Source organism: Antedon mediterranea, chromosome 11 (assembly GCF_964355755.1).
Source record: "Antedon mediterranea chromosome 11, ecAntMedi1.1, whole genome shotgun sequence".
Classification (NCBI taxonomy): domain Eukaryota; kingdom Metazoa; phylum Echinodermata; class Crinoidea; order Comatulida; family Antedonidae; genus Antedon; species Antedon mediterranea.
Window position 1 is genome coordinate 13,163,585 of NC_092680.1, and position 8,890 is coordinate 13,172,474.

Genomic DNA, 8,890 nt, shown 5'->3' on the forward strand with positions numbered 1-8,890 from the left:
AAAACCAATATTTCGAAGAAAAAGAATGATAACCATCTGTAATTATAACATAGACAATTTGACAACATTTATTTCCAAGGATTTTCTCTCGTTATTTCCGGTCGTTGGTACACATACATTGTGAAAAGGCATTTAGGGCCAGCCAGGGAGTAATTCCTCACTACAGTTGTATTTAAATATTGACACCATTGTACTTTACATGTACCGTACATGTTTTACTCCTGTGTGTCAAGATAGCTACAATTAAGAACACATCCTTATTTGAATACCACTGAGTAAGGAGTGGACTTTTTAAAGATCCCATGCTTAGTTTAATTACGACTGTACCAACTCTCTCCCGAGTGCTGGCATTGATAGGTAAGTGCTTTTGAGCAGTTGTTTAGTTATATTTACGTGAATGTGCACATGAGTGCAAGATCGTACAGAGTAATCTAAGTTATTTGTTTATATGATAATGAAAGTATATTTAAAGCTAAAATTACATATAGTATTGAAAAATTACTTTTCGATCAGACCTAAAAGCTTGTTCATAGATACAATTTCAACTGATACGGTATACATATGAAAGTAAAACTATTGAGCTTTTGTAGTTGAATTCTTTTTAGTTTTATCCCTATTTTTCCTGCATATTGGAAATTTTGTAAAATATTTCAGATGAAAAATACTCTTCTGTGATTGGTTAATGTATTGAAGCATTTTTATTACTGAAACAATACTTATAAATCAAGTGAGTCAGTCTAATTGAATAATTTCGACGTGTCGAACTTCTTTAAGCAATCTCGTTCGAGTCAACGTAGTGGATAAAGACAATAAAACATGCCTAATGGCTACTTAAATGACAAATTATGACTGATATCTTTGCAAATTTTAAACAAACAGAATGATAATAGAAAGAGTAGAAGTTCCAATAACAAAATAAACAATAGGCATTTTCCGTAAATGCAAATTCATTCCTTTTGAATTTACCCCGCAAGACCACGCGCAACGCAAGCAATTTGGCCAATAACAAGAGGCAGTTCAAATTACTTGTATTACATTGCCTTCCCTTGGGTATCGTGTACATAACTGAATAATATTATTTTAATCATAAGTTAATTTAAGAAGAAATTAAAAGTTACGTACCTACACATAATGAATTGGGAAACGTTATCTAATAACATTTTGTTGCTGCTTGTCGACTCATTAACAGTATGGATTCGTCACATTATATGTAAATACATTCTGAAAAAAAAATATATCAGGTTTACTTGCATTGACATAAACAACATGTTGAGATGTAATGATTTATCCAACTATATGATAAAACAACTGGCAAGACTTTGTGTTCAGATTGATTGATTTATGTTCACATTTACAATGGTCATCGAATCGTTTATTGAAATGACTTGATGATCTTCTTTCACTCTCACTAACATTACATCCGGGTTATCTTTAGTTTGCACACAGACTACATGTTTCGCACACTATACAGCTTGGTTCTCACTAGAGGCGCAACGCAACGAAAACCTTAGTGAGTTGACCAATCACAACTATTCGGATGATTCATCGCGTTGGGATTGGTCAAATCACTTGCGGCGAGCTTACATCTTTGGGCTACTTCAAATTAAATCAAATTCAACTTTATTTGACTCCTAAACCCTTCCGATTAACTACTATTTTTTCTTTAATTTGGTTTTTTTTTTCAGATCCATTTTTTTTGTGTCAAAATTAATAACTATTATGAGACAATGATACTCAACAAAAACGAGTATTTTCAGGGAATAATACATCTTCCAATAATATATCTTTTTAATGAAGTTTTGTAAAACACTGTATATTAGCAGCCAAATTTCAGATTGAGATGATGCAATAACCTCTTGTTGAGTTGGAATTGTATAATAGAGAAATTAATATCGACCATTATATTAACGCAACAAAGATGTCATTATGCCTACGTAAACTTTGTTATTCTTATACATGATGACGTAAAGTGACGTAACGTATTTAGGTCCCTTTGGTATAGTATACATCACAGCACGGTATGTTCCAATACTTTTTGTACAACGTAGTACAAATTACCGATGCAGGGATTTCTGAGAAATACTTATACTATTCAAGGTATTCAAGGTATAATTATGTATGGTTTATTTAATTTAGAATAATCTAGTGTTTTGAGGAGACCTGAACCACCATTGCGACAAACGAACAGTGAACACATTCCACAGGGATATAGGCCTAGACGTAAGCCTAAGAGCCTCTCTAATGAATTACCGCAGCTAAGGTGAATATTCGCTGCTTAATCAAACGACAAAAAAAATGGGTTTAACCGCTTGCGTTCAACCGCTTGCGTTCAAACACGTCCGTTCAACCGCTTGCGTTCAAACACGTGCGTTCAGACACTTGCGTTCAATCACTTTGCGTTCAAACACGTGCGTTCAAACGCTTGCCTTCAACCACTTGCGTTCAATCACGTGCGTTCAAACGCTTGCGTTCAAACGCTTGCGTTCAAACAACACTTTTAGACATTAAGCATGCACACATTTGCGTCAATTTTGTTATTCTGATTTTGGAAATGCAAATTTACTCCATCGAACATTTTTTTCAGGTGGTATCTCCCGTATGTAAATTACTTAATTCAGTACTCTTTGTATAATAAAGAATTACAGAAGTGTGCATAATAATCATTATCATGTTATCACGTAAATTGAACCAGCGACTAACTACACACGTTTATAACATGTAAATACGTTAGCGACTAACTACACACGTTCATAACATGTAAATACGTTATTCTTAGAATGCATAGTTTAAATAAAAGCATACCGTAGCCAATAAGCAAAGTAAAAGATTCGCGACAGATGACATGAGGTAGGTCGGTGATGATGACATCGTATTGGCTCAAACCAATGACGTCATTATACATATAAAGAAATTATGTAGCTCAACTGTTAAAGATTGTCCCCTGAAAAAAGATTATTAACAACATTCGTGTTGAATATGCCATTTTAATGCAACATAATAATTATCCACTTTGGCCAAAAATTGGATTGAAAAAAAATGTATTTAACTGAAAAAAAGATGGTCAAATTGGCTGCCAACAACAATAACATATTCAAAGTCTGATTTAATTAATCTTCATTTTCCATGTTTTGGGGGACAATACATCTTTAATATTAGGTTTATTGTGTGTATTTCCCAATCATTATAATATATTATTTAATTTATTAATTTTTCTTGATATGAAACAACATTTACTATATATACGCTGTCGTTCTGTGTTATTTCCATGTGTATAACCACGAAAATTGAAAATTGTATTAAAATAAATTATTTCTGTACTAACACTGAATATTTAGGTTTAACAATAACATGGTAATGAGCAATAATAATTGTGTGAGTGTAGAGAACGCTGGAAGCAATGTGCTTTATTAAATGCTGTAATTGCGGCCTTGTAGAAAAACAATAATCGTAGACTTGATTAAACTTCTCTCTCTCTTCGGAATAGAATTAAAGCAATTTCATTAAGAACGTCTTGAAATTAGTAGTTTGAAATGTTAGCCCATGATGTCAAACGCATTCATTAAGAAGTGTGGATAAACTATGGGTTAATTGAACATTTTATGTCCATGTTTTTGACAGCTAGATTACAAGTTTTCTCAATGAAAAAAAATAAATGAGATAGCAATAGTTATGAATCATAATGTTATGAAAGAGTACTAACAGTATAATGTTTCCGTGATACAGTGAACATGTTCGTCACATATGTTACAGTGTACTTAATTAGGATGATTATGTTGAATACGATGATTAAATAGGTACATTTAGCATTAAATCTGTAAGAAGAATTTCTATTATTATTTTATATGTAATGAACAAATAAAGAGTTTCAGTATTTCAGTAGTATCTATATATAAATTTATTCAATAAATTAATGGAGAAGGTTAAGCGACATACAATTATATATGCCTACTTTGAACAACGAACTCTCGTGCAATATGTCAATACACTTTAATAACATTTAAATATTACAATGCTCTATAATTAGAAATTGTTTGAAGTACTATAGCCAACAATTATGTGTTGATAAATAATATCAAGGCTGCTAATGATGAATACCATAATCATGACGTCATTTAAATAATATTTTCTATTGTACATTATAGGTCAGATATTATTATAAATAATAATAATAACATCTTTATGAGGAGGAGGCTCGTTAACAACAAAATGTGTTCTTCCACGAGGCCGTATGAAAGAAATAAAACTATCACGACTATTAAAATTATGAACAAACAAGAAAATCATACATTAAAAAAAGAAAAAAAGTATATAAAATGTATTTTAATGAATTAATAGATTTTCTAGTTAATAGATAAATTTAAAACAGAAAAATCTAAACAATTATAATTATATTATGAATATATATTATGATTCGAAGTTTTAACGTTTTAATACTAATACATAATATCAGCGACAGGCTTTTTTTTCCTGTACATACGGTAACATTAAACACAACAGGCGCACAACAAGCATTCGTCGTAAGACGTAAAATTATGCTTGTCATATAAAATGCAATCTTAATACGGAGCAATGCTTTCAACATCCAGCGAGGGTAATTAAGAATTGCGACGATATCCATTCGCTTGGTTCGTAGCGTTAAACATAATCGAATCTTTTGCTTAATCTTAAAGTAAATCGTGCGCAGATGGTATGTAATTAATTCAGCCATTTCGATATGCAATTTGGCGCAAACTGTGAACCGTTTTAACGTCTTTGTTGTGTGTATAAGATTCTAATATTCTAACAAAATTCTTATATTATTATGCATTTTTCATTACATTAACTACGTTGATTTTCTATTACAAAAATTGTTGTGTGCGAGTGAACAATTTTATTTTAAGTTAAACATAATCTTACATAGTAAGATTCTAATTTGTTTTTCTGGCTTAAAAATTATGTTGTATGAGCAGACAATTGTATAGAGTTCAAAAGTTCATTGTTGTAAAATCACATTTAATTTCGAGTTAAACTAAAGATGTCGCATTGACGTTCAATAAGAGATGGTAGATGAGGTTGTGAGCTAGGATTTTATATTAATTAAAATCACATAATAATAGGCAAATGTTGTTCAATGAATTTCAGAGTGTTTGTGCGTGTTTTTTATTTTGGTATGCCTAAGTTTTGCAGCCTGACCATTGATTTGAATTCGAAGCCCCATTCAAAAATCAAAATATAATTACGAGTAATACGAATAGGCATAAGCATGATAAACTATAAAATAGTAGGATTTTGGATGCGTATAAAAAAGTGGGAAAATATATAATTATGACTCCTTTCACACTAGAATACAATTTATTTCCCTAAATTACACCATTTCAATTCTGCTAAATTCTATCTTTGTTTTATTAAAATAATCCATTTTTTCATTTATTGTTTTTCATACGCAATCAAATCTCTTTCAATTTCTCACACTATAATATATTTATAAGTGTAGGCTATTGGAGATGGAAAAAGAAGCCGCTGGGCAACCCATAAGTATTCGGAATTAACCCGATTTTATATACTTAATAATCGGGTAATGTACCAACTGAATTTTTTCTGAATATTTACATTTTAAAGTTTGATAATAACACTCTAATATTCCAATAGTTTTAACTGATATATAATTTGTTTCCTTGCTTTTAGTAGTAGCCATAATTGCAATTTGTTTGTCATTTAATTATTGTTGCCTCCTCTTAGTAGTAAAACTTGAGGTCGCTGTTAGATGGGAAAAAAATAAATAAAATAATGTGACATATTGAAAATTACATTTATATATTACAATGATGATGGCAAAATACCTTTAAAGGAATTAGTTAATTAATGTCCAAGTTATTTTTGCCATTGTTTGAAAATATGTTTAGCGTAACATTGTATCCTATATTAAAGATGCTGTAGGCATATAACGATAAATAGGAAACACATCACATTTATGTACTAAAGGTCTATCCCTAAAATGTCTTGAAGGCTCAATAATAGTCACATTGTTTTGGGTGTTCTTCAAAATTGAATATAAAGAAACCTTTTATATTGAAATTGTTAATCGTTAATACAGTAAATGTTAAAATTCAAATATGTATTAGAAAAAAAATCGCATACTCAAATATAAGCTTGACGCTTCGTCAATAATGATGTAGATTAGGCCTACCTACTGTGAGTCTTATTATTTAACAATGTTTCTAGTAAAGCTTACCTTCAAGAATCTTTCAGTTTCCTCGTTAATCGTCTGATTAAAACAAATTGTCAAAAATATGAACAATAATATCTAAAAACTCATGCTTATAAGTCCTTAACAAGGAGTACGCGTACTCTGGAGCCAATAGTTAGTGTATACATCTTATACAGTGGGGGCACCTTGCCTCCTTCACATATCTCGAACGACTGATGACCAGAAACTCTCTACGTCTTAATATAGCAAAGACAATCAGTGCAGCAAGCCAGAAAATGATATGAACTTAGTCAATTACGGCTACTGCGCACACAAACAAAGATTCGTATTAAGACGATTGTCCCAACTCACCATCCATGAAATAAGATGAACTGCGCCATCCCTGATTTAATTGTTTAAATTAATTACTAATAAGGCAAGTCCATGAGAAAAAAATCACTTGATTAATAAAACAATAGCCAGCTATAGTTTCAAGTAGGAGACTTATAGCAGATCGAATTCTCACGCCGTATATCACAAAAATATTAAGAAAGTAAATAGTAGTACACGTTATTGTCAACCAAAAGCAACACAAATACAACATCAGCTGGGCAGGTGGTATAAGTGTGGAAATTATCAATTGCGTAAGATGTATACATTGCTATTTTCAATAGTACTGTGTATTATAACGTGATGTTGTCACGTGATCTTTAAGGCGTTTAAATCCATTCGTATGTAAGAACTGGTGAAGCATTCTAAAATTGAAAAACAACCGACCAAAATGCGGAGTGATAAAATTAGCAGATTTTGTTATTATCCTTGGTTAATTTTGTTGTCTGACTTCATTCATTGAGAGATGAAAAGGATTGTATTTTAGTGTTGTTATTGAGTTGACTATCAACACAATTAATCACAGACTCATATCCAAGTCTCAAAAGAAGGAATAATTATGACTTTGTTGAGAGAATACGTGTTAATGTTCTATTTTAAATAGACAGGTTTATTGAGAATTTATATCATTCGAAAAATGCATGTTTACTGTTGTTTGAAGTCTATTAATCTTATACAGATTATTTATACAAAAGTAAATTAAAATCAGTACGGTATTGATTAAGTTAACAAGACAATACTGTGAGTTTATGATGCTCAATTCTTCCACAATGATAGGTCTACATAGCAGCAGGGCAGTGATAAGTCACAAGGGAAGTATTTTTGACGATTTTTATTTTATTTAATTTTAATTTTAAACATATTTATACAGGATAAAAATCACCTGTTTTACATATGGTCCTGTTTTTAGAAAATAGAAGGTTAAAACGTACATAAACAATTCTTTAAAACATGTAAGTCAAACATATATGTAAATTTATGATAAAAGGAATGAAAATACAACAAGAATAAAACAAATTTGTAGGATCTAAGTAAAAGAAAAATTAATCCGTTTTCTATTTTTGTTCATGGAACGTGTCGAACGTTAGACTATTTTCTTAGAAACACATTTCTACGTGTAACCATTAAAGTGTTAAGCTCTGTCTATAAAATCAAACTGGTTTGACAAAAAAGGTGTGTGTACCCAAATTTGGTAGTGATATGCCCAAATATGGTAGTGATATGACATCCATATATGGGCACCTCACATTTCGTTTTATAATGTAGACAGAGCTTTAAACAAATATAATAATATGTCTTTATGATTGTTTTATTTTTATTTGTAGGTCCTTTTTACAATTGCCTCGTATTAATAAAGATATATTGAATTGAAATTGGTGTAGGCATAATTGTATATAACTTTTCAGGTCAATGAAATTTCAACAGATTTTTATTACGCTCTGGACTTAAACATTCATTTGTGCACGCTCAGAACTATATGAGCATGCGCAGAAACGACGAAAAGTCCCTATCAGAACAGAGCCCTTTTTTTCTGAAAACTGTGTTTCAGTCATATAATATTACTGGTATTTATTTCATACAAAATTATAGAATAAAGCCAACTTACCCTTAGTTTTTACTCTTTGTATTTCAAATTAAACCTAACAGATGTACGTAACTATATCATTGTCCTAATTATTCTATTAAATTTGTTTGATTAATAATTAAATTATTTCGAAGGTATTATGTTAGAGTTTAGGAATGGTTAATTAATTTGCATGTCCACGTAAAGCACCGTCTTTGTTCTGTACCAACCTACTCTGTATCGTAACTCAATCTTCTAAGCCAATTAAGTACGGAGGTACTTAGATTTTCGACTTAAAACGTATATGCAGCAAGAAGGTCGAAACATTCGAATGCGTACTTAGTTATGAAACTTGAATACGGGTCAAAAGTCGTGAATAATTATTATTGTTTAATAGGTAGCCTAAATCTTGTAGTAGACCTGAGCAATAGTTAGGTTGGTGAACTGAGGCATATATCTGAAGGTATTTAACATTAGTGTTTAATTTTATAGCCAATATGCATCCTCGGAGCACCATTTAATACACTTTTTTAAACGCATAGCTCTATAAGTATTACTTTAGTGCACGTTAAAGAGGCACTTTCCTTATATAAATCCGAAATATATTGAAAAATGAAAAAAAATCAATAATTTGAAAAACCTAGTTAAGTAAGCCTAGTAAAAAAAAATCTGTATCGTTCGATTTTCAGATTCTCAAAACCGAATTTCTCAATTTATATAGTAAATTAGTTAATCTATCCATATGTCAATTTCTCTGCAACTTATTTTAT